Source organism: Periplaneta americana, chromosome 14, assembly GCF_040183065.1.
Source record: "Periplaneta americana isolate PAMFEO1 chromosome 14, P.americana_PAMFEO1_priV1, whole genome shotgun sequence".
In the NCBI taxonomy this organism is placed as follows: Eukaryota; Metazoa; Arthropoda; class Insecta; order Blattodea; family Blattidae; genus Periplaneta; species Periplaneta americana.
In genome coordinates, this window is record NC_091130.1 from 96,920,721 (window position 1) to 96,940,202 (window position 19,482).

The 19,482-nt window shown below is 34.9% G+C and overlaps 1 protein-coding gene across 1 annotated transcript in view; it reads right to left on the bottom strand.

Annotated features, from left to right (window-relative positions):
• The window catches only part of Nlg3 (Neuroligin 3), a 457,758-nt gene that overhangs the window by 68,501 nt on the left and 369,775 nt on the right, over positions 1-19,482 (bottom strand). The window lies entirely within an intron of this gene.

The window sequence follows — 19,482 nt, forward strand, 5'->3', positions numbered from 1 at the left end:
AGTGAAGAGTCCAGTTTTCTTTGTGCTACTCATGTCGCAGGTTTCGTGGTATCCAAGTCCGGTCCGGTCCAGATATTGCACTCTTTTAGGCCATCCAAATGTTTGTGTTGAACTTTCACATTCTCTAGAGCAGCCATTTTGAACCGGTGTGCCGCCAATGAACTGCTAGTGAAAATGAAAATAATAAATATTTTCGTAGCAAAAAATTGAAAAAAATTAAAGTGAAACGGTAGTAAAAGAAAAAAACGAGTTCACAACAATCAACATTCGGTGAACGCTGCACAAGCCAACATTTAGTAAACATATTCCCTTCTAAAATCCACAAAATTCTTCCTGGTTGAGAACTATTGGCTTGGATTGTATGAGTGTGCCGCGAGATTTTAAATTATACCTTTAGTGTACCTCATGTTGAAAAAGGTTGAAAATGGCTACTCTAGAGGCATAAATTGTAAAAATTTATCATATTATTTATTGTATCCTTTCAAGCCATCATTGTTTATGTAGCGCACACAAAGAGAAAATTGTTCAACGGAAGACACATCACTAGTCTCATCTTAAAAAACTGAAAAACATCTTGCATCGTTCACATTTCAAACTATTTTTCTTTTATTTACAGAATCACATGAATTTCGATGATTTGTACTAGGTACCTACGAAAACAGGGTTTCACGTGCGCCAAATGTACAAGAATTTCATGCAAACGACAATTTTTAAGTCATAAAAACTGATTACATACATAACATTTACTATTTTTAAATATAATAATAATAATAATAATAATAATAATAATAATAATAATAATAATAATGAAAATTTATTTCCAACAATAGCGTCAAATGATAAGTTTACTAGCCAAGAGTTTCTATGGTTTCATCTTGGATATTCAAAATTACACAGCTTTTCTACCATAACTCTAAAACTAGTTCCTTAACACACTTCTCGCATTTACGCGAGCTCTTAAAATAGCTATAAAATGTCCTTCATTTTCTTCTATGGTTTTAGTCATACTGAACTCACCATTGTCTCTATGACCATGTAACGGCAGATGCTGTCCTCTACATAGTATGACTGTTTCCAATATTGGCTTGAGTTTTTTCCTATTTTCCAAAGCCTCAGTTCTCTTTCCATCATCAGTACTTAAATCAATAGATAATTTCTTTGTAGACATTGTATCTACGAAGTTTCCTGCTTTCAATGTGGTAGTGATATGATACTGTGACTATAAGGCTGCAAGAAGGCTTGCTTTTGTACTTTAAATATAGTCTATATGAATTTCTGTATGGCCCAATCTTTTAAAGTGTGATGTACTCTGATAATGAGATTTAAATACTGCATTTTAAAACAAATATCAGGCAAGCAGACCTACTAAAATTTTCAATAGGCTAATATTTTGTAAGTTGATGTCCTTTATTCCATACTAAGCTATATTTGTGTTTGTAAATGTAAGACCCTTCCTTTGAAAATCTTGGTAACAAATGAAATTAATATTTAAAATAAATTTAGCTATAGATTACATTATGTGCTCTAAAGTACAGCGTATTATCTGAAGTTCCCCTAAAACCAAATCCTGGGTGTGACCCTGTAGCGAGGGACTTCAGGCCATACGGTATGTTACATGTTGGAGGCTAGATAATAGCCTAGATCATATATGTAACAGATAACTCATCGCTATGTTAAAATCGGCAGCACTTTGAAGAGAACAACCGCCAGGATCGCCACCCGTCCACCGTAAACGAACACGAGATGGCAGTACAGTCGCTAATGCAATTCAAATGGAATTATGATGTGACTCCTTATGTAACAACTAGATGGCAGCGTAGTAAGCCTGACAAAAGTTATTAACGTCAAAGCCTATAAGGCCGACCTATCTGTTATACATATGATCTAGGATAATAGCTCTGTTTAGTCTTAAAGCGCTAACATGCGAGCCAGGTGACGTACAGATTCCGTTCTTGTAAACTTAGCTTCAGAATTTTTAGCTCTATCACATGACAGCTTAATGATTAATCGCAGAGCGTCCTACCGGCAGGACACGAAGTTCTCATCGTCCAACCAAGTTCAAGTGATTATATAGGATTTCCTGTCCTACCGAGAGAATGTTCACCTAGACCATTGAAAGAGCGTTTCTTTCTCTATTAGCGCGAAAAAATGAAGTTGGTACGATAAATTTTTGCTGAGATATGGCGGATTCTTTCACTAAGTGTGCGCGAGTTTTCGCTAATGCAATTCCCTTTGATGGAGATGAAAATAACACTTGGAGTAAGTCTGTTTCTGGTCATACATGGTCTGAAAATGTTTGTGAAGGGACTGTATTGAAGGTACGTAGAAATTTGTTAAAGTAAAATGGAATATTGATAACAGAATAACATGGATTCTGCCTCAGACATAACTAACATAGTCAACAATGGCACTTCTTCTAACTCCAATAATTCTTCAAAGTCTGACAAGAAACAACAAGAATCCAGAGAAAATGTATTGTTTGCTCCAGAATCAGGAAGATACAACAAAAAGCTGGTTGCTTGTGGCCCAAGAGCAGTTATGTGTAGTCCTCAAACTAAACGTGACTGTTTTGCATTTCACATTCAGAATGAACTTCCTGCATAATTCATATTCATTGGACTTAGTCAAATAATATAAATTACATTTTAAAATTATTTACTTTCAAATTTCTTTAAATAATCTCGAGTAATATCTGGGTCTTGTATTCTATTTCACAAGCAAGTATTAAAAATAATATGTTTAAGAAGTAAAATAAGAAAATGTTATGATTCACACATGTATGTACATTATTTATTTTCCTAATATTTTTTGAATAAAATTGGATTTATTCAGTTATCATCCTAATGTTACAAATAAAACTGAGGTAAATTGTATTGAAAATAATAAATAAAATTATTAATTTACTACTTTTCTCTTTCTATTTAGAAAGTCAATAAAACAAACGTAAACTGTATTGAAAATAATAAATAGAATAAATGAATGAATAAACAAACAAAACAAAACAAAACAAAACAAAAAGAAAATAAATAATACGTCCTTCTGTCAGCACAACAGAGTACTAACGGCAGAACATATAACTTCCGTACTGCCGCTAGGACGTTACAGAAACACGTTCTGCTAGAAGGACAGTTTATAGAAAATATTGTTTAAGAATCTGTTCTACAGGAAGGAAAAATTGCTATGTACAAAAGTCCTTTTGGAAGCGGTTCGGGAAGGACTCTGTACGATTAACTATGAAATTCAACCTTAGGTATAAATATTTTGCGCAAGAAAGGAAGTCGTATACTACACATCAGCGAGGTTTTGCGATGATTTAACTAGGCAACATCGCTTCACTATTATTGGCTACCCGACATAGATTTCTTTGAACTAGTTCCATCTTATACGTGACAGTCCTTAATCTAAAAGCGCTCTACGTATTAAATCGAACTCTGTTTTGCATTCAACGATTACATACACAAATAGACCGAGTTAAATTCCAAAAGACTCTTTATCAATGTCCGCTCCGGAGACCCAGTCATACTATTGTTAAGAGGTGCTCATATTTTAGGAATTATTTTACTTCCCCAGCGGGATCCATTCCTCAATTCCCTGGCAATATAGAAGTTATGAATAGTTGCATAATTTCTCCTTTCTTGACTATGCGTTAAGTTTGTATGAAAAGATATTTCGCACCAATAATTTCCCTTTGATGAACAGAAACTTCTCGGAAACGCTGAGACGATAATTATTTAAGTGAATAAAGATCTAGGGGAAAAAATGGCAGATGAAACGATGGATAACCCTGCTGATATTTTACTTATTTCGTTATAAATCTCAGAATCTGTGCCCAGAATCGAACATTTGTTGAAATCTTCGGATGATTATGCGACAATTTGTTCCAAGGAATTCGTACCAGTACTTTTCGTCCTATGTATTTCGTACCAAGCACAATTGGTACCGTGACAAATTCGATACAGACTGTTCGTCCCGGACAATTTGTACGTGAAAACATTTATGCCAAGCAGTAAGTACCAAGGAAGTTAAAGCGTAATACATATTTATTTGAAAACAATTAATGCTTTAGAAGCTTAAAATAAATTGCCAGCTATTGTGCGATCATAGCAGTTCCACAGATTGATTGGGAACATAGGTCGTCTGTACCCACGTCCATGACGTCTTCTGTTGTAGTTCTCTGCATGCTCAAACAAAGGCTCTAGAACATCTGAAGAGGCTTCCCGAAGGAGGTTGAATGCTTCCATTACTTCATATCCCTCATTTTCCTGCCTGTAGCCTATAGTACTTTGGGAATGGAACTGCAAGCGAAAGTCTGTATTGTCCTCTTGAAAATACTGTCCCATTAGTCCTTCAGATTGTATCTTACGCCATAATGCCTGTCCTAAATGGAACAAACATCCGGCTGATTTAGCTCGTTTCCTTTATTGCATTAATTGCACTTAGCTGGAAATAAATGAGGACAACTGCTCTCAGAAAAATGTATCCACTTTATCTATTAATACACTAAACAGCTCATAATATAACGCTTTGGTTTTGTTTCGGAGCAAGGCCATGACTACAAGAAACCACTGGGCCCTGATATTAGCATGGCTCGTGTATAGTGGACATACTTTTAGGAGTAGATGCAAAAGCTCCATCACAAATCCAATATTCAGATGTAACAAGTTTTCGCAGATGATCTTGTGTGGCAAAGATTGTTAATATACTGTCAGGATTGAAATGTAGCAACCATTGATGACCTGTCCGGTACGAATTAAATGGAACCAATTGACCAGGACAAACTTGTAAAATGTACCAACCGTCGCAGGTATGAATTGTTTTCTGTGACGAATGTCGTAGTGACAAATTGACCGGGACGAATTATCGTGACACCGATGTGTTACAGTGCAGCCCGCCAGAAAGTAAATGCATTGGTCTATGCCTAGATCACCCGGAAGACGATACACACTGAACGGCTGTATCGGAGACATAATCCTTACGAATTCACATAGAAATTGTGTAATATAGTAGACTCTTACTACTATGGGTAGAAGTAATAGTCTATTAGTATTATACATTATATTATTATTGTCATCAAAATTATATACAATTTGTGCATCATTCGTTCATGGTGGCCTTGTTACATTTTGCTTTCCAGGAACCTACCCCTAACTACACTTTACTATTAATAACTATTATTATATACTCCATACTGCATACAATCATTCCAGTTATTTCTTAACAAAAACTCTTTCCCTTTAATTAATATTTCCTATATACATATTATGTTTATAACTTATCTTTCCCTTCCAATTTTTTTTTACTATATAGAAAAATGTTCCGAGTTCACTCAATTTTCTTCCGTTTACTGTTCTACACAATTTCTTATGTGCTTCATTTTCTTTTTGATTACATAAAGGGCATACAGTGATTCACGAGGATTTAGCGCCACTTACGCAACTTATTTCCGAAGACATTCTCAGCAAAAAATGTCATATAAACATGTTTAATACAGGGTTGTTTCTGACCTCTGATAACGAATTAGAATGATGTCATGTGCGTCAGGAATCACACCGATAGCTAAATTGCGGCGAGAGGTGACCGACCAGTAGTGTGTGATTTCATAATCAGAGTGCACGGTGTATCACAGTAGCAATGCCCAAGAAAATCGAGCCTTTTTGGGAGGCGTACATAACAACCATTTCCGTTGCCAAGCACAGTTACGTGAAAATCATAGGAGCCTGCAAAAAACCTGGTTTCGTTATTTCGAAGAAAGGTATCTTGTATATACCTAATAAGACTGGGAAAGCTCGGATGGGATTAATTCCAGAGTGGAGAAAGCAAGCAAATCCACTCCCGTCACAAGTCGCCGCACCCCACGAGATATAAATTAATCCCATTCGAACTTTACCAGTCTTATTAAGTACACAGAAGATGCCTTTCTTGGAAATAACGAGACCTCGTTTATTGCAGGCTTCTTTTATTTTCACTTAACTGTACTTGGCATCGGAAAGGATTGTTATATACTCCTCCGAAAAAGGCTAGATTTTCTTGGGAATTTCTGCTGTGAGTCGCCGTGCTATGAGATCACTCGCTACTGGTCTGTCACCTCGTGCCACAGTTCAGCTGACGTGTGACTCCTGACGTACATGATGTCATTCAAATTCGTTATCAGAGATCGGCAAAAAACGCTGTAATGTCAATATTTTCAGAGTTACACTAATTTGAAGTTGTTTGTAAAATACCATTATTCTTTAGTTTTAAGGGTAAAAAAATATTACAGGTAAAGATTAAGCTATTCAGAAGTATCACTTTTAATTGACTAGTAATCTGAAGCTAAAAATATGTGTTGTGAATTTCGTACTTGATTCGTACAGATTTTTTTTTAAACTACAAAATTACATTTTTCTTACACATTTACCACAACAATTGTTACAAATCACGTCACTCTTGTTAATTTTTTAAGACTGTATATTAGGATGTATAATTAAACTGTAAAATCAAGTCGTATTACTTGTAACAATTTTTTGTGATAAGTGTGTAAGAATAATGTAATTTTTAGTTAAAAATTGAAGAACAAAATCTATACCGAAAAAGTTAACAACAAATTTTTAGCTCAGAATTCTAGTCATTTAAAGAAATGATACTTCTGAATAGTTAACTCTTTATTTGTAATATTCTTTTACTCTTAAAACTAAAGAAAAAAAGTATTTCACTAACAATTTCAAATTAGTGTAACTCTGAAAATTTTGAGTATAGGACCAATGTTTATATGACTTTTTTTGCTCAGAATGCCTTCGGAAATAAGCTCCGTAAGTGGCGGTAAATTCTCGTGAATCATCCTGTACAGGCCTATGTTTTCCTACGTCTCCTCTTCTATTTTTAACCTCCAAATTTCCAATCTCCACCACGCTAGTCCCATCCTTTCTTCCCTGTTGTTAATTTTTGTATATTCTTCTTGTCCCCACATGATTTCCATTTGTTTGTAATTTAGTAATGATTTTAAACACTTAAATTGGTAAACATTTCCTGTCTCACTATCTCGTTACTCCTCGCCATTATAACTTTACCTATCAAATGTATATTAATTTAATCAATTTCTTGCCATAACAAATTCAGTTCTAAACTGCTTACATTACTTTTTATTTTTTTAAGTTCAATTAGACTTAGTTTTCATCGTTTGTAGGAATCTTAAACATCTATTCAAGTTAGCATTTTCTTTTTTCTCTACAATATATCTAAAAAATTTAATGTACTAACTAATATTGTTCCCCTACTACCCTCCATCCCCATTTCCAATCTGGCTGCTATATTTGAGCCATTCCATGGGTTCTACAAATATTTCTTACAGAATTTGGATTTTATTCTATCTATATTTACTTCTGATAAATAATTTCCCTATATGATATTAGTAGTAGTAGTAGTAGTAGTAGTAGTAGTAGTAGTAGTAGTAGTAGCAGTAGTAGTAATGGTAGTAGTAGTAGTAGTATTTTTATTTAGTGCCTGTTGCTAGTGGCACCGCTTCTAGAAACACTCCGACGTAGCTCAGGAGGCAGCGTTTTTGCTTGCTAATCCAGACTTGGGCTCAATTCTCGCGCGTTGGGTTGATTACCTGGTTGCATTCTTTCCGTGGTCCTTCCGAGGTATAATGCAAAATGTAATGGGATCTCATGGCGAATCCTTGGCCTTATCTCGCCAAATATTATCTTGCTGTCATCTGTTCATCGTTGATAAATAATCCCGTAGTTGATACAGTGTTGTTAAATAATCACCAAAAACCCAAAATATCACAAAGTAAATAGTTTTCATCCTTTAAATGTTCTGAAAATAGTTCTTCATTAAATCCCTCAAATAGATATTGTCGTACCCTCAGGGTGCGAATTAAGATTTCTGATGAGGGGGATAGAATCCTAGATAGAGAATATCATAGGCCTACATAAAATTATTATTATCCTCATTCGATACGGCTCAACGCTTGGCCACACTGAGTTGCTTGTCTTGCATTTTGATTATAATAATAATTATATCCGTGAACAGGCTTAAGATAAGGTGTGTAATTCCTAAGTTATTGATTGTTGTCAGCTTGCCGGTGATGATAATACTGAAATATTATTTTCTTTGCTTACTTTGTACTTTATAAAGTACATATACTCGTATTAAAACAATTATATTTTGTGAAGGGGGGTATAGAAATTATCCTTGGCAGGGATGTTAATATGAATTTATGAGAGGGGAATAACTTTCCAACAGGGGGGAAATCTCCCCCATCCCCCCGTTAATTCGCACCCTGCGTACCCTATCCTTATTCTACCTAGGTACTTCTCCTTTCCTGACTTCTACTCGTTGTTTCATATAAATATAACTTAAAAACGTACTTTATTTCTAATCCACAGTAATTTTCTTTAGTGTCACTATAAGTCCATTCCAAACCACTTTGTCACAAGCCTTTTGAAGGTTTACAAATACTACATGCAATTCTCTATTTTTCACCGACTGTTCGCAGTAGTCCAATTTAGAGTGAAGGTTCTATCTATCGGTAACTACTAAGATTTCAAATCATCCGTCCTCAAGTGAGGTTGACCATTGGGATCCGGAATTAACAAAATATAAAAGATAAAGGGAAATTAAACGAGCAAAATACTGATTCGATTTGTACATTAAACAAAAATTTACGTGTTAACATATAGATGATAGTGTAAAATTTGAAGAGAGGCCTTCAGAATTTCCAACACAATCTTCTAAACCTCATAAAAGGGAATTTTAAAGGATTAAAGATATTACATGTAAATGTTGGTAAACAACCCCTCGCTCCAAATAATAAGCCTGCAACATCCCAGTTATAAAGCAAAATGTCATATTTTTCACTGAGGTATGGAAGACAAGGTACATATTTAGCTCGCTTGTCATAATTTATCTGCAGTGCCTGATTCGTGTCTCGTTCAAAGCAAATCGTAGGGTCTAAGACCATCGCTTTCTGGGTTCTTCTATTGATGGCAATTATATCGACTCTACTATGAGAATCATCTTCAGACACACAACGAATCTTCTCATGTACTTCCCATTCTCTGTTTCTTAGCAGGTTGGCAATTGCTGTACGGGCACGATGGTGTCTGTTGTTACGCAGTAGCTCTGCCTTCTTACAGAACCCCAGTACGTGGCCAAGTGTTTCAGTCTCCCTGCAGCCGGGATGGCGACAACGGATAGTACTGAACGTTCTGCCAGGGACAGATCTCACTGCGGTGACGTTGCAAGACGTCTTGATGGCATTGATGTATTCCGAGGACGAAAGACACTTTTTAGAGGAGATCCAGGAGTTGGCTTTGGGGCATTCTTCAAATGTACAAACACCTTTGCCTTTATGAGGGAGCTGGCACCATGACTGGAATGATTGTTTTCTGAGAACTTCTCTGAGATATTTTCCTTTAGTTTGAGGAGTAACGCTGTTTGGAGTAATCTTCAGACGCGTGAGAGATGTTTTCTTCTCCTCTTCTAGATTTCTCATGTGATGTAGATATGCATCATTCACGTGTTCCAGTCGCCTGCAGATGTTATAGTGTTGAATACCGGCTTCCCATTCAGCTCTCAGAATTCCAAGACCTCTTACGTTCTTCGATGCATACTGCATGGCATTCGGGGTGTCATCTTGGTGGGAAAATATTTCCTTGATTACACTTCTAATAATTTTATCAATATTTTTCAAAACATTTTCAGGAAGTTGGCTGAGTGGAGCGCATTGCAAGGGATAAACAAGACCTGGCCATATATATTCGTTAACTATTTTCATTTCTGGTTTCTTAAAAGAGAACTTGGCCTATATCACCAATATACCTTACTTCACCCTATCTGTCGTACCTTTTTTCCTGTCTGATCCCAAATTGCTCTTCTTTCAATTCTCTTTCCATTTCAGAATATAAACGTCGATTCAAAATTCGCAGAGGAATCTTCGCCGAGTGCAATATCAAACTGATAGTCCTGAACTCATCACACATCTTGACGTTATTTTTAATCTGTATTGGCAGGAACACTGTCTCCGTGAAATCTTCAGGCCATTCGTCTTTCTCGTCTTCTGCTGTCAGGATATTAGCAACGATTCTAACGAGCTGTACAATATTCTCACAGCTCTGTTGACGTAATAAGTTATGTGCAACTTTAGAAACATTGAGTTTTATATATTTCACTAGCAGTGGAAAAAGTCCGAGTTACACTTTCTGTGAAAAATCTATTACACAGTTGCAAATGAATGTACATTTCTCCAAACGGAGGGAAATTTCAAGTGAAAACAATCTGAGAACTTTGAAGAGAGTTCCTTTCCCTTTCGCCACCTATCGTTAGATAGAGAAGTACTTGAGTAGACGAAGAAAAATAGCTGCGGAACGTGAAAACGGAAAGAAGGACGAAAGGAGATAGAAGAGAAATTCGCGGAAAGAATTTCTCTTCCGCGGTTGAGTTAACTACGTAAAACGGAGATGAACTTCACCGCAACATTTTTTTTTTTGTCTATTCTCCTTCTAGACCATCAAGAAAGATTGTGAATAAAGTGAGTGAAGAAGTGGAATATATAATAGTGGGCGTGTGAGGTAAGAAAGTACACTAAAAAGAGTTGAGTTCATTTTAAACATTTTAAATTTCCTGGATTTCTGGTAAGCGATGGAGAAAAGGTAGAAGCAGATATGAATAGAACCCCCCGTTCTATTCATATCTGCTTCTACTTTTTGCCGAATATTTCCAATTTCTGCCTCTTCCACAACTTATTTCTTATTCTTTGTTCCTTTTCATAGGCGTCCTTCTACCTTACTTGATCCATACTACTGTTTGTCATTTGTAGAACTAGGATTTTATGGTAAATTGCTATTTAGTTCCTTGAAGAGTCATGGGAAGTAATTGCATAATATATTGAATATGCATGAAAAATATGGTAGGCCTATACAGAAGGCATTTTAGAGTGCCTAAAATGCACTAAAATAGTAGTTAGCGCCTATTTTATGATTTTATTCGTAAAACTGCCTAATTTTTCTTAAATTCGCCTGCACATAGGGTAGCTTTTTCTTTATTTTATTGCTGTATCTGATTGTGATATCCTTGGTGAAGAAACGCGAGCCATTTCTCAACTGGCCGCTAATAACCGGTCTTTGAATGATATGCAGCTGATAACGTACAGTGGTGACAACCTGTGAGCCACTCATTATGGTAAATAATGGCATCTTATGGCACAACAAAAATAAAACTGAATAAAGAACACACATTTACTGTGTGCGACAATTGGTTTTTCTTATATGAGAACAAGCATTTTATGACAATTATTATATGATAATAAAATATTTTCTTAATAAAATGTTTTTAATTGAATATAGCCCTATTCCTGCGTATGGAAACGCATCAACATCTGAAGCATATAGTATATAATCACAGTCTAGTATATACAGTCACGAAGCTCAATACGTAGTAAATATGCATCCATAGATAGTTGCTAACCACTAGGATCGCTAATATCGCTTCATTACAGACAATGCGAAATAGTACCTGCACAGTCTATTGTTCCCAGCACCATCACAACTCAAGCTTCGTGACTGTATACAGAATTAGAAATTTGTTACCGTAATAAATTTGTTGAGGTAGACAAATAATTTTTCACTGTGGCTGCGTGTTCATTTTATTTCATATTGTTGTGTATAACAGAAATATCTGCTCGCATTGAATCACAAATTCCAACAAACCTTGAATACGGACCCAACCAGGCCCAAGACATTTATATTTCGCAGCATCACAACAATGTATCAATTGAAGCGGTGAGATCAATAACCATTCTAGTCCACTTCTGGCCATTAATTTTTTGCAAATTTGAAATTAAATTTTGGATATTTCCACAAGTGTTACGACTCTAGAAGTTGGTACCACTACTTTGTCTTGATCTCTAAAACAATCAGAAATATTACGTGCAAAAAATAATTAGGTAAGAAATTATTATTATTATTATTTTTTTTTGCATTTTACTCGAAACTTGTGTAAATGGACTTGAATGGTTAAACCATTCGCCAGCGTATAGGGAATTACAAGTATGGACACTTCGCTTCGGTACCTTTGATGCAACAGGATAATTTCAATGACCTTCAAACCAGTTTGAGCGTGAGATTCTGCTTTTTCCCTAGAGTTGGCGCTGACATCACACCAGTTAGCAGTCGACACAGAGGAATATAACAAACATACAATTAATACATCTAGGTACATTATGTACTCAAATAAAATAAATTGGACCGATGCAATGATAAATCCGTCATTATCTATAATTTTTAGACTCTAGAGTTCCTTTATAATGAGAGTAGAGACGTTGACCCCAACAACAATTAAAATATGTAATGATATGATAGCGCTGAAAATGGAAAAACAAAACTCCTATGAGAAGTAAAATCATATGCCTATAAATTGTATGAACGAATTTGATGCATAATTTTATAATGTATTATATTATTTTATAATATAATTTATTATACATAAACATAAAACATTATTATTATTACAACTATTCTATCAACAGTAATCTCACTAGACGTTTGATTTATCTAGAGAAAATCAAAACTCGAGTGGGATTTAATTGACTATTACACGATTAGAAGATAGTATATAAAGATTAGAAGTAACGAAGTACTCCAATACAATAAAATATTAATTGACTTATGAAAATACAACTGTCTTCAAATGTATTATTGTACCATCTCAACATTACAAATATTACGCTAGATGCATGCTAGATGGCAGTAGCGTCTTTATACAGACATTGTAATGATTACTATTCAATAAATCTTAATATTAAACATTCTCTGATACATGACTATCTATAATATCACATAGCAGAAGTTCTTTTTATCCTCTCAGAGCAGAAGCTATAACATAACCTAACTAATATACACAAGTGTTAGAAAAGTTTTAATTAACGACGATGACATAAAAAATAAACATGAATAATTTTAAAAGGAATAATTATTGAATGTACAATTTTCAAATTTGAATGTGGTTGGTGGTTCAATTGATGTTATATTGGACGTGTGCGTAATAGAAGTGGAACTCGTTGATTTAGGCCTACATGGTGTATTCAACTTATTCAGAATTTCCGAATGAATAATTTTAAAAGGAATAATTACTGAATGTACAATTTTCAAATTTGAATGTGGTTGGTGGTTCAATTGATGTTATATTGGACGTGTGCACAATAGAAGTGGAACTCGATGATTTAGGCCTACATTGTGTATTCAACTTATTCAGGATTTCCGAATGGTGCTCTTCATTTATTTGTAAATCGGATTTCAGAAGATGCATAGGTATGATCAGTGATTTTTATTAATTCTAGTTCTTGAATGCCAATGCGAGTCATATTTGAAACTGCTGTGCATCGACTGGAGTGGTTTGTAATTTTATATATATTTTTGACGTCCAGACCAGCGCAGTTTCAAATGTTGGCAAACAAAGAAACAAATGCTAGGGACGCGATAAAATTAAACAAATGCTAGGGACGCGATAAAATTAAACAAATGCTAGGGCCGCGATAAAATTGTGCGATAAGCAGCCATGATTGGTTGAAATACGTCCTTTCGTATCGTTTTATTGGTGAAAAGTAGTATGACGTAGTAAGAGTGTAATAGTCACTGAAAAATAAGGAGAAGCTGTTAACTTGAATTTATTTGAAGCAAAGCGTTACTGGATAATGCAATAAGGCAGGCGATGTTTGGATTGTGTGTCTCAACTCTTATAATCAATTATTATCTTGGAGTTTGCTCGATAACACTAACCTCTAGCGCTTGAAAGTGGAACTAAACGCTGGCGCACAGAGAAACAAAACAGGAAAATTCGCTCAGTGTCCATTCCATATAATCCCGATTGGCTGCATTCGCTATGAACAACTGACAGGTGTGTGCACGTGTGAATATGATAAGATTATAGCAACTATAATGTTAATGTATCTCAATAATGAAGAATAATCGGAAGTAAGTTTCGTTAAAATAAACTGAATAACTCATTTTTATCGGCAAATGTACAAGAAAAATAAACTGCAATAGTACTGAAAACAATCTGGTAATTGTAAATTGTTACACAACATTAAATTGAAGAGATAAGCTAATAAGTTAATACAACATGAGTGAAAGACGAATAGTCAAATACCCGCCATTAGTAAAGAAAAGCTATAATGTAACGTTTTCATATTTTTATACTACTAGGCTAAGTGAGTTATGACATTTTTGCGTACCTGGTACAATCAGCTAAATTACAATATGCGTTCCATAATTATGATACAGTTGGTATTACTGATAACGTATTGATTTACTTTGAATGTTAGTCTCGTTTTCATCGCAGACAAGCGGTATTCTTTTGTAATTTACTACACTCAGTTTGCATTATTTAGTTACAGAAACAATATTACAACGGCCACCTGACTCCTCGTGCCGCATTGACTCTTCTTGTTTCATTTTCACACAATTATTATTCTGTTCTCTGTTCAGTTACATTGCATAGTGGTTTCGAAGCAGTAGATTCAATGCCAAAAGATGAGACTTCTAATTCTCATTCAAGTCGTTCCTCGTTACTGGAATCCACAGACAAAAGTCGGCCGGACTGAGATGTGGAGATCGTGGAGGCCATATTGACAGAAAGTTTCTACTGATGAATGGCATGATTTCTAGGGTTCGTGCAGTGTTGCCAACTTGGGTAAAACACTTTTCAAGGGGGAGATTTGGGGGGATAAAAATGTTAGGGGGATTTAAAGGGGAAAGATATATTTCAGGGGGTTTTTGGGGTTGTTTTTCTAAACTACGTCATTAGGAATTATTTTTGAAATTAATTATAGTGAAACTACTGTGTTGTGTAATTGAAGAATGAATATCATGATCGTGAATCCTCTCTTCGGCCAGTATGGCATCTTGCAAGTATATTTTCTCACTTGCTCTATTACTCGCATTATGATGTTCTCTCCCGCCCATCGTCGCGTTGCAAACGTATTCTCCTTGTGCTTAAGTCATGGCCTACACAACAATAGTGTCTGCAGTAAAATGCAGTTAAAAATTTCCCCAAACTAAATGTATGCTTTTGATACAACTGACTTTCATTTCTTTGTATTTTACAGCTATGTTTTCCTAATTAGACTTTATTTTATATTAAATATTATACGCAACAATTATTGTCAGTCACGTGAGGTATGAATAATAATTTATTTTAGTTTGGAATTAAAATTGTCTGCTTGCCCGAGTAAAAGTAGACACTCAGCAAGGTGCAAGTGTTACGGATTTCAGTGTAACTGGGATAATACTTGCAAAATGCAACACATTGTTGACCCGATGGAGGAACCAAGCAGTTCGTAATGTGAGGACGAATTATGAGAAATCCAAAGAAATTAAATCATCAATTTAAAGTAACCTATGTTTTTATATTACTATTTTAAGCTTATTAATTTTATTTATTTATAAAGGAATTTCAAGGATATGTACCTTTAGAATAACTATTTTATTTTAATAATAAAAATCATTGCACCTAAGAAATTAAATAGTTCTTTTTTGTACTACCGCGTATAAATATCAATTCTGCAACATAAGTCGATATAAAATATTAACTTGTCTTTCAACAATGGATTTGTCTCCGAGAGCTTTGAATAATTTTGGACTTATCTTCCTTTTTTCCTTGAATGCCATATTTGAACATAGTGTGCAACTAATGCAAACGCAAACACTCAAAAATCAAATTCTCAAGAAATCGTCTTCCACTGCAAGGACATACAGGATTTTACTGTTGGTATTCTATTCTATTGCATGTCTATGTGCATGATGTGTGAATATTTTTTCTATTCAATTGTGTATGCATAATCACATTTGCTAATTTTTATGTCGTGTTTTTCCAAGTACAAATTAAAACATTTTAGGGGGTTTCTCTGAATTTTAGGCGCATTTTCAATGTGATATAGGGGGATTTATTGTTCCTTGGTTGGCAACACTGGATCCATGTACCGTAGTTAATTGAGCCGTTCAGAGCAAAAGTGGTTTAAGTCAAAATTGGGTAATGAGGTTTAAAGTAAAAGTTCTGTAAAATACAACGCGAAGTAGCAATTAATATGTCCTTCGTGCTATCCACTGACTACTAATACTTTAAATAAAATGAATATTAATTGCTACTTTGCGCTGTATTTTACATAATGTTTACTTTAACCCTCATTACCCATTTTTGACTTACACCACTTCTGCTCTGAACGGCTCAATTCAAGAGTGTGATCCCAGAACATGTTAAGTCCATTTAAGGACTGGGCTAGTTTTTTTCCACCGGTCTACACACTGAACGACTTTTGAAATGATATGCATAATAGCATAAACTTTTAGATAAGTATTGGTGTTGTTTTGGAAGAAAACACACTTAAAATATGACAGAAATCTAAAATATACTCATATATCTCATAAAAATTACTAAATGAACTGAGCGAGCTTTGGAATCATACTTACTCTTCAATTGTTTTGAAGAGTGTGGACATGGGACAATGCACCATCTTGCATTAAGATTGTTTTCCAGGTCGCTATTTCTCAGTCAGACGAAGTTCTGTAGCAAGAATATGTATTGTTTCCAAATCACGTAAGCATAAACATGAAAGTATGGAGTTTGCAAACTTTCATGTTAACGTTTAACGCTAATGTTAATGTCAGTGTTTATGTGAATCATTGTTAATGATCCCATTTGGTAACCCGACGGCAAACTTCTATGTTTATATTACGTTTATGTTTAATTTTGATTGTGTTGTTCCATGGTTTGGAGTTAGAATTACAGTTAAGTGTAGATATAATGTAGATGTAGTTATAATTAACTGTAAGCTACATAATCTTCATCATCCCTACCATATCATCGGGGCAACGGGCGCGCCAACCTCAGAAGTGAATTTACACATAATTCACTGTCAGGAGAGAAGACCAGTAATATCTAGAGACATACTGGTGACATCGGGGCAAAAAAAAAATATATATTTTTATTGTTGCGTCTACCATAAATGTCGTGGAATCAAAAAAAAAAACTTTGAAATTTTAAAAAATCTGTTATATGAAATTTCTGCATTTTGTTACAGTGTTGATGTTTGCAGTCAAGAATGAAACTGATACGAGAACGATACTGTAGGCCAGTTTTTCTCAATCGGGTCGCGGCCCGGTACCGGGCACTGACATCAATTATACCGGGCCGCGAGTTATCCTCCTGAACTTTGTCATTTTACGTTTCTAAGCATTTTTCACGAATAAATATTTTATAGTTGAAATATTCTTAGGACATCGCAGATTCAAATCGTCTCTAAACTTTAAATTCTGAAGTGTAACTAAATAACATCTGTGTAGCAGTGAAAAAAGCCACTTTTTTTTTTAATGAACGGGAATTTTTCAGAGTTAGAAATCTTTCAACATTCGAGAAAGGGAATACCGCTGTTTATGACCGGTCACAAAAATTTGCTGCAAGCCGATTACAACAATGGGCGACGAATCGTCTGTTCTCAAAACTGTATTGTAGATGTCAGTGACCAATTATCCGGGAAGATTAAACAATTTTTTTTTTCATTTAAATTAAAGATTAAGGCAGTATCTAGCCGGTTCTCGATTCTGAACTGTAATAGTGAATAATTTTTTAATTGATTATTTAACGACGCTTTTTCAATTGCTATGGTTATATAGCTTCTGAATGAGATGAAAGTGATAATGCCAGTGAAATGAGTCCAGGATCCAGCTCCGAAAGTTACCCAGCATTTACCCTTAATGGGTTGAGGAATTATAGGAATTATCCGGGAAAAACTTCAACCAGGCAACTTGTCCCAACCAGGATTTGAATCCGGGCCCGCTCGTCACACGGTCAGGCATGCTAACCGTTACTCCACAGCGTTGGACCATACTGAATACTGTCTCTTCGCAAGATCGCATTGCAGTGTGTGAATGCTTGTTTCAAAACCCGAGTGTAGTGATTTTTTAAAGTAATAGGTCTACAGATTTAAATATTAATATGAATAAGAGACAACTTTGATTAATGTTGGAATTGAGAAATCTCGTACTGAAGGTATTTGTGACGCACCAACTAATGATGCGTCCACCTCACGTTCACAGAGCGATGTCCAGGATAGGCAAATGGAGAGAAAAACTGCCAGAACGAAGGAAAAAAAGTCTGCGTTCACTCGTAAGTACATGGACTACTACTTAAAATTTGGTTACATATAATACGCTGACATTGTCCAATTTTCCACTACTTCAACGAATCATTTTGTGCTACTTTTCTCGGAAATGAAGCTATGAAACAGTCGCAATTTTTTGGAGACCTCAACACAAAACATTTCGATTTAGTCAACAAACCCATTGAATTCTTCATACGCAAAAGACATATACTTAAAATAGAAAAGAAAATTATTGCCCAAATTAAAAAAAAAAAACTGGTACTCTTCAAGTCTTAAGTTTACGTACGCCATATTTAATTATGAATACTTGCGTTACTTAAATCTATAAACTTTTTAAAAATTTGCAAGATATTTACGAGTAAATTTGTTGGGACCGGACCCTCGACTTATAGACGAAGAATTTACAGAGCCTCGATCTCTGAAAGTTCGCGAACCACTGCTGTAGGGAAAAGGAGGCTATATCTGACGTCAGGAGTGGCTCAAAAGCTACGACGTTATTCAATATGTTAAATTTCTTGAAGAGCCATATCAAACCAAAACAAACTTATAGCAATTTTAATTTAACCCAACAAGCAGAGACTGCATATGAAAGCCAAGTTTCTTTAGAAGAGGCGGTGGATTCTAAAGTAGAAGATGAGAACAGTAATTTTAACAGGTATGTATTTTTTTAAATATAAATCTGTTAATAAAAATACATAGTATTACAATCAATTTACTCAGAAGATGTATATTTCACAGATTATTACAATTTTATAAATGTCCATTATAAGCTTTACGTTGTCATATCATGAATAAATGAATGAATAGGCCCATTGTGTCCCATGAAGGGCTTAGGGTCTCCTGAGAGAGGGGGAGCTCGTTCTATACCGATACTGAAATAATCCAACCACAGAATGAAAAATGCTGTACAATCACATCACAAATAATAATATGAATCAGTCATTGAAAACTGGCTGAACTACAGGGTGAATCAAAAGTCTGGAACCATATAAATATCTTCCATATGCTTGATTTTCGATTATTATAGGTGTTACCAGTATTTGTAAGACCAATTGCTCTATCAGTGACACATTCGATTCTAGCCTTCAGCTATCTCAAAAGGCGCCATTTTGAATGCAACTTTGAAATTTTAAATGGAAAGGGGATCATGTAGGTACTCAAAATCATATGATATTTTCTGAGAAAAACAACGTTTTGAGATATCTGTAATCATTTTGAAGTTATTTAAAGATAGCATTACTGTAATAATGACACAACATTAGTTACTGCATCTACAGACATATTGTAACATGGTACAGTACTAAGGAGGCTTTGGAAAAAGTATTTTTATGCAATTCTGGTAATTA